We start from the raw sequence: 10,546 nt of genomic DNA, 5'->3' as shown, positions 1-10,546 counted from the left end.
AAAAGGTTCACAGTGCCGAACCTACCAAGGTTCGTTTCCGACCGTGAACCTCTAAATATCAAAGGTTCACTCACAGAACGCGAACGTGAACGTGAACCTCACGTTCAGACCATCCCAAATAATAATGTTTCTTGTTAAGTGGCACAAGAAAAATCGCCGAGGAGATAAATTCTACAGCGATTAATGCAGTTCTGAAAGCAATATTAGTATTATTCTGGAGTATGAGGATTAAACTTAGTCTTCCTTGTCGCGGAGTCTGAATGTGAGTAGCTTGGCGATACTGCGACTGGTAGAACCGTAGGCCTAGTTATAAAAGCATTGGTAAACGGTTAACATTGTGTGGGTGTATTGAGAAAATGGAAAGAGAGTACACTGAGACAAAACTTTTTCCTCTGCCCAATTACATTTTAAAGTTAGTCTACATTGCATTAGGTTCGTAAAACGAAAAAGAATTGTAACAGAGGAGAAAGTGCATTTAATCTCAAATTGGAGTTGGATTATTTCATGTGAGGAAAATTTGATAGACCCGAGGATTATCCACTGTTGCGAGAATTGGCTAGAGAAATTCTTGTTATTTTCGAAACCACTCACGTCACATGTGCGAGTTTGCCTTCTCGCAAATGAAATACCTAAAAAAAAGAGTACGGAACTCGCTTGTTGAACGGAAACCTGGAGTCGCAACTAGAACTTATTGTGTCGCGAGAGGTTTTCAATATCGCAAGTTTGTCTTCTCGTATGCGAAGTCAAGGAAGTCACTGATTTTAATGTTACATACTGTCATTAAATAAATTCGTTTCAAAATGGGTTTGATATTTATTAGATATCACAAGATTACTAGCTTTTAAGCAATGAATTTACGGTATGGATACAAGCATACGTCATACGTCCTCATTTAGAAGGATTTTCCCTTGTTTTTTAATAAAGCTAAAATGTCATCCGCGGGCAGCCAAATGTAATCGTTTTGGCTATTCGTCCTCCTTTAAGTCAGGGGATTGTACAAAAAAGAAATAGATGACGTAAATGTAGATTTCGGTGCTGGCGAGGGCAATGGGGCATGGTTTACTTGGTTAACCCAAATAAACCGGACGTGAGAACGGGGATTTCGATATTCGAACGGAAAAATGACATTATTTAGTCAGCCCACCTATGGCTGGCGGCCGTATGCTGTCTAAGTATTTGAAATGCGGCCGTGGACAACAAAAAAGTTGCTTATCCTTGTGTTGGAGCAATGGGAACGCATAGTTTTTTTTACCTGAATCTACACTAAAAAGGATAAATGTAACAAATAGAGACGATGTTTGCAGAGAGATAAATAAACTGATCCAAATCAAACAGTGGCCGCTTCACTCCCTTGACGCATAACTCCAGAGTTGCATGCATGTACAAACCTTTATAACCGCAACAGCAAGCATGGCGCCCTTGCAGTTCATCCATGCGCACGAAGCAAGTAGAAAGAAATGTAAAATCGCGGCAATGGCGACACACGAGGAAGATATGTCGTCATAGTTCAATGGATCGGTGAGGAATGGCATCTCACTGATCAATAAGCTGACGTTCAGTCCGAAAAGAGCGATAGATAGATTTAGGAACAAAAATCCTGAATGGAATTTACGTCCTGAACGCGTGTTCCTGTGAAATTAACAGAATGTATGGTAAAACGCGGCGGCATTTAAAATATTTGATAGTGCCATATAGCCAGACGCATATTTAATCCGATTCGTGTTAAGTACGCAGTTAGACACCTGTCATCTATTCTTCCACAAGATATAAATTACACTGGTTTAAAAATTTCAAAAAAACGGTGCGCTAAAAATTTTAAGGATTGATTTAGGCTAATTTACGAATGCTGAATCCGATTCTATGCTCAGAATTTTTCTATCACGTCAGATTTTGTCGGTTCGAATTTGTCTTATTTTCATATTTCGGTCACGAAACCTGATTTGTTGCAGTACAGAATGAGTGACTTTTCGGTGAATTTGAATCCGGTGGTTCTTTATCTTCTTTCAATCATGAGCTCTTTTCGACCCTTAATATTACACTGGTCTAGTAATTAAAAAAATGCCTCAAAAGTTTTAATGATTGACTAAGGTTAATTTTAGGTTGCTAAATCTGATTCTGTGCTCAGAACTTCTCTATCACGTCAGATCTTTTTGGTCTTTTTAACTCATTTAATCAAATTTCGGCTTTCGTTAGTGACATTACGGTGAGCGTACAACAGAAACTGATCAAAAATTGTTATTGAAATCTATATTGATGAAACCTAGGTTGCTGTAGAACAAAATAACTGAGTTTTCGGTGAACTTGAATCCATTGGGTCTTTATCTTCTTTCAATCAGGATCTCAGTTCGACCCATAAATCGATGTGAGGACGCAATCGTTTTTAGTTGGTAACAGTTAACATCTTCCTATATCACTCTTCGTAAAAATTGTGATTAGTAGCTCCATACATAATTTAGTTCCCTACGTTATCTATCTTTATACATCCGTCCGGCTGACCTTATCGGTCAATGTATTTTGTGACAGCACACTGCTCTTTCCTATAACGTAAGATTTGCAAACAGGAACCATTATAGTATTCGCATATTATGTAAAAGAGAATTTTTCACCTGGCACATGACCCTAATATATGACCCTTTAAGCTTCTTTTTAAACATTAAAATACACAGGATGTCTGCTTTTGCGGAGAAAAGGGTGGTTTCAAGCTAACTTGACTGAATTTATCATCATTATCCTCTTGTACTTATCATACTAATTCTTCTCCACAATCTCCAAATACAATCACATTTTGTCGAAATCGAGGAAAGATGTTTCTGAACTGTTTTTCTTTTGGTTTATTTCCATTATATGAAGGGCTTCTGTTGTGTTGTCTATTATAGACATCCAGATGAATGGAGACTGCTTACTAACAGCTCAAAACGACACCTGAAGCGCGTGTTACTTGACAACATAAATAAATACACATCGGTTCTAGGACAGTCGATGATCCGTCTCGACAGGGGACATTCTGTTGCCTACACCAAATACAATGTTTTCTATGATGTAACAGAGCCAGAGAGGCGCTTGGTTGGTTTCTAGTGATTCTTTAAATGGTTTCGTGGCTTCGTGTTTGGATTTTGCATGATTAAACGTCAATTATAAATGTAAACATAGGTGTCTGATTTGCCATCATAACTATGAACCAAAGTTGATGGAATTGATCAGCGTTGCTAATCAAGCTGCACAAGTAACGCCTTAAATTTCTACTCAATTACACGGAGAAATAGTAATTTCTAAGACATGTCAAAACTACTTTAATTGGAAGGCGAAATGAAAGGTCCGAAATTGACTAAAAGTCGGTAAATATCCAAGTATACTTGGTCGGGGGAAGGTGGTTGCATGTTTCAACAGCAACTCGGAGGTGGCTACATACGAAATCGCAAGAGGTGTCTCTTCGGCTAACGCAGAATGTCTATAATGACACTACTCGTTGGCAGAATCTTTGCAAATATATTCAGTTACCGTGCTTCAGGGGCAAAGTCCCGCAGTTCTAATGATCACGTAACTCGTGAGTTTTTTCTTAAACACAACTTTCTACTTTTCAAAATTCAAATTGCAAAACTTCATCAAAACTACGGTTCAGGTGGAAGTGGAAGTAGTCTGAAAACATATCAACTTCGATAAGTACTGCAAGTACGATAGATCTACCAGACTACCCCAAAAAAGTAGTAAAAATCGATATCGATAGTATTACTCAAACGTGACGTAGTAGAATAAAAATAACGCCGGATACGTTTTCAGCGCCCCCAATATAGGTAAAAATGAACCAAAGGAATCCTGGCGCAAAAATCGTGTGGCGCAGTTCTATTACTTGACTTCAATGTTTAATGCGAGGCAGCAGAAATACTACTTTGGATGTTTTCATTTCATAAATGCATTCATAGTCATCTAAACCAGGCGTGGGCAACCTACGGCCAGCAGCACCGTTCTGTGTGGCACGCAAAGGGCTCAAGAAACGTATTTAAAATAATAACTAAATGCGTACTAAAACTCTAATTACTGCAGGGACTCGATTAAACTTTTTCTTATTATATTTCAACACGATAATAATATGTTATATTCTTACTATCTTATATCTTATTTCATTGCTGCCGCGACAACCAGACCTCAAGATTTCAATCGCTAAACATCACACCCACTTCAGTAAAGTTATTACTTTTAGTGATTTACTTGGAATAAACGATTCGCGTATGCGTTGCGTAGATTCGTTCTCTGTATCATTCGCATTGGATTCCGGAAAAACTCCTGTCTAATCCCGTGATAGGGATTAAATATGAAAAGGTAGTCTAATATCATTAATGACTGGTGATAAACTGCGGCGCTGCAGAAATGGCAAATGACGAAATTCGCAATTGAGGCGTTCAATGTCGGAAATGTGACAATTGTGACATGTCAGAATCGACAGATTACTTTCTCCATCTATCATGACCATGATAATGATTGGTATGATCAAGTCACAATACCGAATTATTAAGTGGCAGAAACCTTCGCCAAGCATGACACATATTTTACGGCGCGGTAAATTATACATACCCTACTGCTGGAGTCACCCCCTCATAATGGATCGTGGGTCACTTCCCAGCAAACACAAAACCGTAAAAGGATCATCCGGGATCATCTCGATTAGGTTCTGATTTTCTAAGTGTCGAGGGAATGTCTAAAATACGTAGTAGGATGGTCTTGTGGTTATATTCAATCAGAATAAATTCATACTCGGTGTTGTTCCATCTCATGCATTAGGCTTCGTTATATCCGGTAGTTAACCTAATAATGCAAATTTTCTATCTCTCGCGGGTACGACTAAAATACGTAGAAAGGATGACTTTGTCGGTACATTCAATCATGATGAATTCTATCCGGTTTTGTTCGATCTCATGCGGTAGCTTCGTTCTATCCATTAGAAAACAATGTTCTCCCTTCGTTTTATTGCGTGAGGATGTCACCGGTGTTGTATATTCGTGTTGTTGCTCTAAGGTCGAATAGTTTTGTTTTCCTCTGATATATATGATCTTCATTATATATATATTCGCTCTTTCGGTAATCTCGCATGTTCAACGAGTATGGTTAATAGTTTTATTCAGAGAATAACTAAATAAGTGATATGTTGTACGTTTAGGAATATGATTATCGATGCGTGACTTCTAGAATATTTCGGCGATTCAAATTTTACGTCATCGGCTCATCGCGCCATACAAAGATTTGAAGCGCAACAGGTCGCAGCCAGGCATAGTTCGCTCTTTCTGTATGGTAAATGCCGTAAATATATAGGAATTGTGACTGACTGAGGTAGCGGGTAAAGGTATATATGCAGTAGCATATAGCTTATGGGGTATTTCGAAGTGCCTGTAGTATATGACGCCTAGAGCTGTTTGACTTTCTGCAAAACAGGTGTAGACAACTATAGAAAAGTTTCAGCTTTTCCAGGTTAGAATTAGAGCTAAACCGTTTTTCCGAATTAGATTACAATTATATTGCTGGCATTTCGCTCTAATTTAGTGAAATTAGACCACTATAATTCGCTTCAAACGTTTGAATTACCGGTACCTATACCTACGGTATATCATAATATTTATGCTTGAATTTTCTAGGTATATAAGTCATATAGATACATTCCTGTAGAACACTGATTCATGATTTTATAAAAGTTGGTGCAAGAATGGACATTTTCAACTTGATGTTGATTAATGGAGCAAAATTTGATATTTGAGTGCAATTGTACCTCGAATCCAGTGACAAGATTATTAATCGTTGAAACCAAACGCAGCTTGATTATGTTGGCCCAGAGAATTTGGCTAGCCAGACCATATTGATGGAATATGGTCACAGTAAGATAATATTTTGGGCTATTTTACATGAACTTTCCAACATTTGATTTGATATGTCCACTAAAACAGTTGTTATTCTGCTTTCGAATAAGACCTTAATTGCTGGTTTCAATGGTAACTGTGTTTGTCAAAGGCTGCAAAGGTAATTTCTTTTCCTTGTTAGATGTTTATTTGTTTGTTTGTGGTGTTCATGGTGGTGGTTCGACTACATTGGTCATTTTACACCAGGCCGGTTCTTATTATTATTGTTCCGTATCTGCCCGATTACCAATGAACTCGGCACTTAGTGAATTCGACCGCACAAACTCGGCACTTGGTGAATTCGGCCGTGGTAGATCTCGTAGCGGTACCGGTCACCATGATTGGTTACTGGAATGTTTGCCGGTGAACGTGGCACTTTAAGTGGTTGTCAATGTTGTACGGCGGTCAGGGCATGCGTAGATCACACAGTCGCGGCGTGATTAGATCACAGATTGCGTAATTGCGGGAAATAACGCGACGCTCTTCACTTGGTGAACTCGGCCCTTGGAGGAATTGGCACTAGAACACCTTCGCATTAGAAATGCATTTAGTATGAATGAGCAGTATCAAAAAGGAAATTTAAACGTGTCGTGGCTCGTGGTAGATCTCGTAATCTTGGGATCCTTCAACCGTGTTATCGAGACACCCTAATCCCAGAGTGGAATCGTCTCTCCAAAGGCAAAAAATAATTTATTTTGACGTGATCATGCGAAACATTTGTTGATGAGGAACACTGGCTTGTCGTGATCGATAAACGAAGAAGCGCCGCTTGATGTTCCACAGTTTTGATCTCACATACAACGCCAAGATCCATCTTCTCAAAACTTACACGACACAGGCCCGTGACTCACGCCATCGATTCCAAGCAGACCGCGCGTGGTCGGTATATGAGCGCTGTGTTATTTCCCGTGGCTACGCAATCCGTGATCTAATCACGCCGTGACTGCGCGATCTACGGATGCCCTGACCTTACAAGATTGACGAATCACTTGATAATACTATTATTAGTTTGATAATTCATATTAATAGCTGTAAATACACTTCATTTCAAAATTTCCTGAGGGCCGAATTCACCAAGTGCCGAGTTTGTGCGGCCGAATTCACCGAGTGCCAGGTGCATCGGCAACCATCTGCCCACTTACAGCACGGCCCACTCCTAGGCTTTTCAAGACATGGCTATGCGAATCAGATGGCGAGGAAGAGCCTAGATAAACGGCCAACACTTCGGTAGGAATTATGGAGTCGACGTGTCACGCTCGAACCCGCAATTCATTGGTGTTTAGCTATAATGGAACGTACCACTACGTTTCCTCGCCATACCTTGTAAAATGAGACCGTAGCATTTGGCATTTCGTGTGGCAATTGACTTTTGTGTGGAAAATTGTGTTCGTTTTAGAACTTATCCGAAACTTTTATTCCGCCATAGATTGTATATGATAATACAATATCGGAATTGATCCTAGAAGAATTCCAAGGCAACTCACCACAAAGGAGGATTTAAAGAAGTTTGATGGAAAATTGAATGAAAGCAAAAGCCTTTGCAAGAGATGTGGTATGTTGAATCTGTTTTGGTATTTTTAAATAGGCCTACTTTGTTGTGCCGATAGCAGACAGTATATATAAACGTAAGATGTGGAAGCTATCAAGGTGTTTTTAGAAATTCAGTCAGTCAAAGTGGACGATCGTATTGCTTGGATTATATTTAGGCTTATTTTAGCATCTTTGAGATGCAACTCTAAACGTGGACGGTCATGAACAGTAGGGCTCTTCAAAAATGACTTTTTTTCTCAAATCGTACTGGCTACTTGATAAAATTGTTAGGTTACCTAATTTAAGCCTACAAACAAAATATGGTTCAAATTCAGCCAGTATCCGCTTTGCTACAAGAGAAGAAAGTTCCTATTTATTATATAAAAATGAATAATAAAAAATTTGAAGATTTTCTGTTAACCCCATGAAAGTGTTAGGCTGTCTATAGAAACGATGCTCACCAAATTTGGTTCAATTCCAACCAGTGGAAGCGGAGTTATTGCTGTCGAAAAATTTGGATTTTAATAAAATAGTACTTACGGTGAGCACAACTTTAATAAGTAAACAAAGAATCGGTCACCGTAAATACTATTTTATTCAAATCCAAATTTTTCGGCGGCAATATCTCCGCTTCCACTGGTTGGAATTGAACCAAATTTGGTGAGCATCGTTTCTATAGACAGCCTAACATTTTCATGGGGTGAACAGAAAATTTTCAAATTTTTATTACCTATTTATTTTTATATAATAAATAAAAACTTTCTTCTCCTGTAGCAAAGCGGTTACTGGCTGGAATTAAACCAAATTTTGTGTTTAGGCTTAAATTAGGTAACCTAACAATTTTATCAAGTAGCCAGAACGATTTGAGAAAAAAAGTCCTATTTTAAGAGCCCTAATGTCCATGTCAGAGAAACGTTTTAGGGTAGGCCTACTCTTATGTCTCGCAGCGTTCTCTACATAATTGTCAATTGCGATACAAACTGTTTGCTTGTATTGGTAAAGCCATCCAACTTCGAATTGTAAAATGTTGGGAGTCTTGATATCAAATTTTTGAAAGGTGCACTTTGAGAAGATTTCGGAATCTGTCAAATTATACAAAATTTAGCAAATTCTTTGACATATTTCATCTATTTGGGACTCGATCAACGTAAAAGAATTGGTTATCATTTTATACAATATATTGTATTTGTAGTTGAAGTATAGTAATAATTCTTATGGTTACCGCACTTGTAACGATTCACGGCCATAACTGGAATAATTAGAATGATGTAACTTTCAAATTGTCATGCATTTTGCAACAACATTGTTCTCAATTTTCAAGGTGCTGACCATTCGAGGAAGAATCACCCACCGGGAATTCACGATCCGTAAACGCGGCCGACTGTTTCTCTCCTCAAGCGGAAGCGACAGAGAAGAGGAACGAAGAGAAAAAAGGAGCAGAAATAGCAAGAGTGTGACAAGTCGCGTCCGTTCGCTTTAATGCGTATTTCCATCCGCGAAGTAGTAGGTGGGAAAACTAATGGGCGTTTGGTTAGGGCTTATATAAGGTTGACTCCAGCGCTGTATTTGCTAAATGTTGCTATGAAATAGGGGTGGTGTCATTTGGTATCAATATTGACTATTGAAAGACCATTTGTTAGTGGTCATGGATTTGTTCGGCCAGTATGCAGTAATTTCTGATGGTCACTTCCCGGGCTTCTGTTCTCTAACCCCTCATGATTGTTATTCTGCTTCTAGTAAGACTGTCGATTCTAATGTTTTATCGTATCATTTGTCGGAGGTTTCGCTCGCTTTATTTGCAACGTTTTGCTCTCTGCTAGGTCAATTACTGGCTAAGTATCACTACAGCCTAAGAAACTGCACTAATTCTCATTTTAATGTCTTGCTGGTTATCTTGCTGTCAATTCTAATAATTTATTAATGTCTATACCAGTGCTGCCACTCAAATGTTTTGTTCTCTGTACACAATATTGTTAGGTCTTCAGCTTTCCAGGCAGAGTATAATTCCACTTTCTAGACTTGAGTATATATATATCTCTCCAACTAGCTGCCAAATAACTGATTCATTTGGATTGAATTGATCATTTTGGACAGAATGTGAAGAAATTTTAGTCAAGAATTCTTTTTGTGTTAGTGGCTGTTTTCAAAGAGTGCTGAAGTAGTCATCGTTGATCTTGATAATCAAGTAGAAGTGACGAATGAAGTCAGTTCTCTAGTCATATAATATTAAAAAATATAATAATAAAACTTGAAAACTTGAGTGGAAATAGTGCAGAATCGAATCCATTTTAGTAAGTATGGGCGAAAAAAAATGTAGGAGTCATTCGTTAGTCGCTACCTCTGCCATTTTCGCAGTACGAATGTCTTAGCTATTAATCATCATTTTATTTCTGCAGGGTGTTGAAAAAAAAGGCCGCATGCTGGTTATTTAACTGGCTCATCAGAAGATGAAACCTGATGATAAGGACTGTTTTCACTTTCTTTCTAAAGACATTCGTTCGTTTGTTCGTTTTATTTTTTACAACGGCATTATTGCCAATTCGTTTGAAATTAAATTATCACAAATGTGATTAATATGTAGTAAATAATGTGGTGTGTGTACGCAGCCGTGATCAGGTTAAGCCCATAGTGGTAGAAAACAGGTTATTATATCAGGATCTTCTTCTTCTAACGTAGGATCTACATTCTACTCACCATGTTTAAAGGCTGTAGCATCTGCATAATATTTACATTATTAAAGGACATGGAAAAGACGTTGAATTGAGTCGACACAAAATCCCCCTTTCTACGACCTGCCGAGATCTAACATCTACTATATCGGCTCGGCTTTTCTACATCTTTGGTCTGTACTGTGTTTGCTGGGTTTTCCGATCTTGTAGAGGTCGCGGGCCGCATGAATTTGATAACGGGATAAATAGGTCACTCAGTCCAACAGCAAACACGGTACTTGCTGGTAATGCTTGATCTCCTTGAGGAGCCCATAGTAGGCTTCTAAGCGCCTTGGTCTCGGCAGTGTCTGGGACGTTGCACATCCAGTTAATGTGCCCATTCTTAACAGCAAATTCTTCCTCCATGAAATGCTATTACCATCGCTGAAGCAGTATCAGCTAGTGAGAAATAGTGATGCTAGGCCT

The 10,546-nt window shown here is 38.6% G+C and overlaps 1 long non-coding RNA gene across 1 annotated transcript; it reads left to right on the top strand.

The window, feature by feature from the left end:
* The first annotated feature begins 7,061 nt into the window (after positions 1 to 7,061).
* On the top strand, positions 7,062 to 9,982 carry LOC145437907 (uncharacterized). Its single transcript, XR_013914772.1, has 3 exons — positions 7,062 to 7,434; positions 8,734 to 8,919; positions 9,809 to 9,982. It is a non-coding gene; the product is annotated as an uncharacterized LOC145437907 (long non-coding RNA).
* The last annotated feature ends 564 nt before the right edge of the window (positions 9,983 to 10,546 follow it).

The sequence above is a fragment of the Botryllus schlosseri genome, chromosome 4, assembly GCF_051294905.1.
Source record: "Botryllus schlosseri isolate E-star chromosome 4, Bs_hap1, whole genome shotgun sequence".
In the NCBI taxonomy this organism is placed as follows: Eukaryota; Metazoa; Chordata; class Ascidiacea; order Stolidobranchia; family Styelidae; genus Botryllus; species Botryllus schlosseri.
This window is presented reverse-complemented; position numbering and strand designations above follow the sequence as displayed.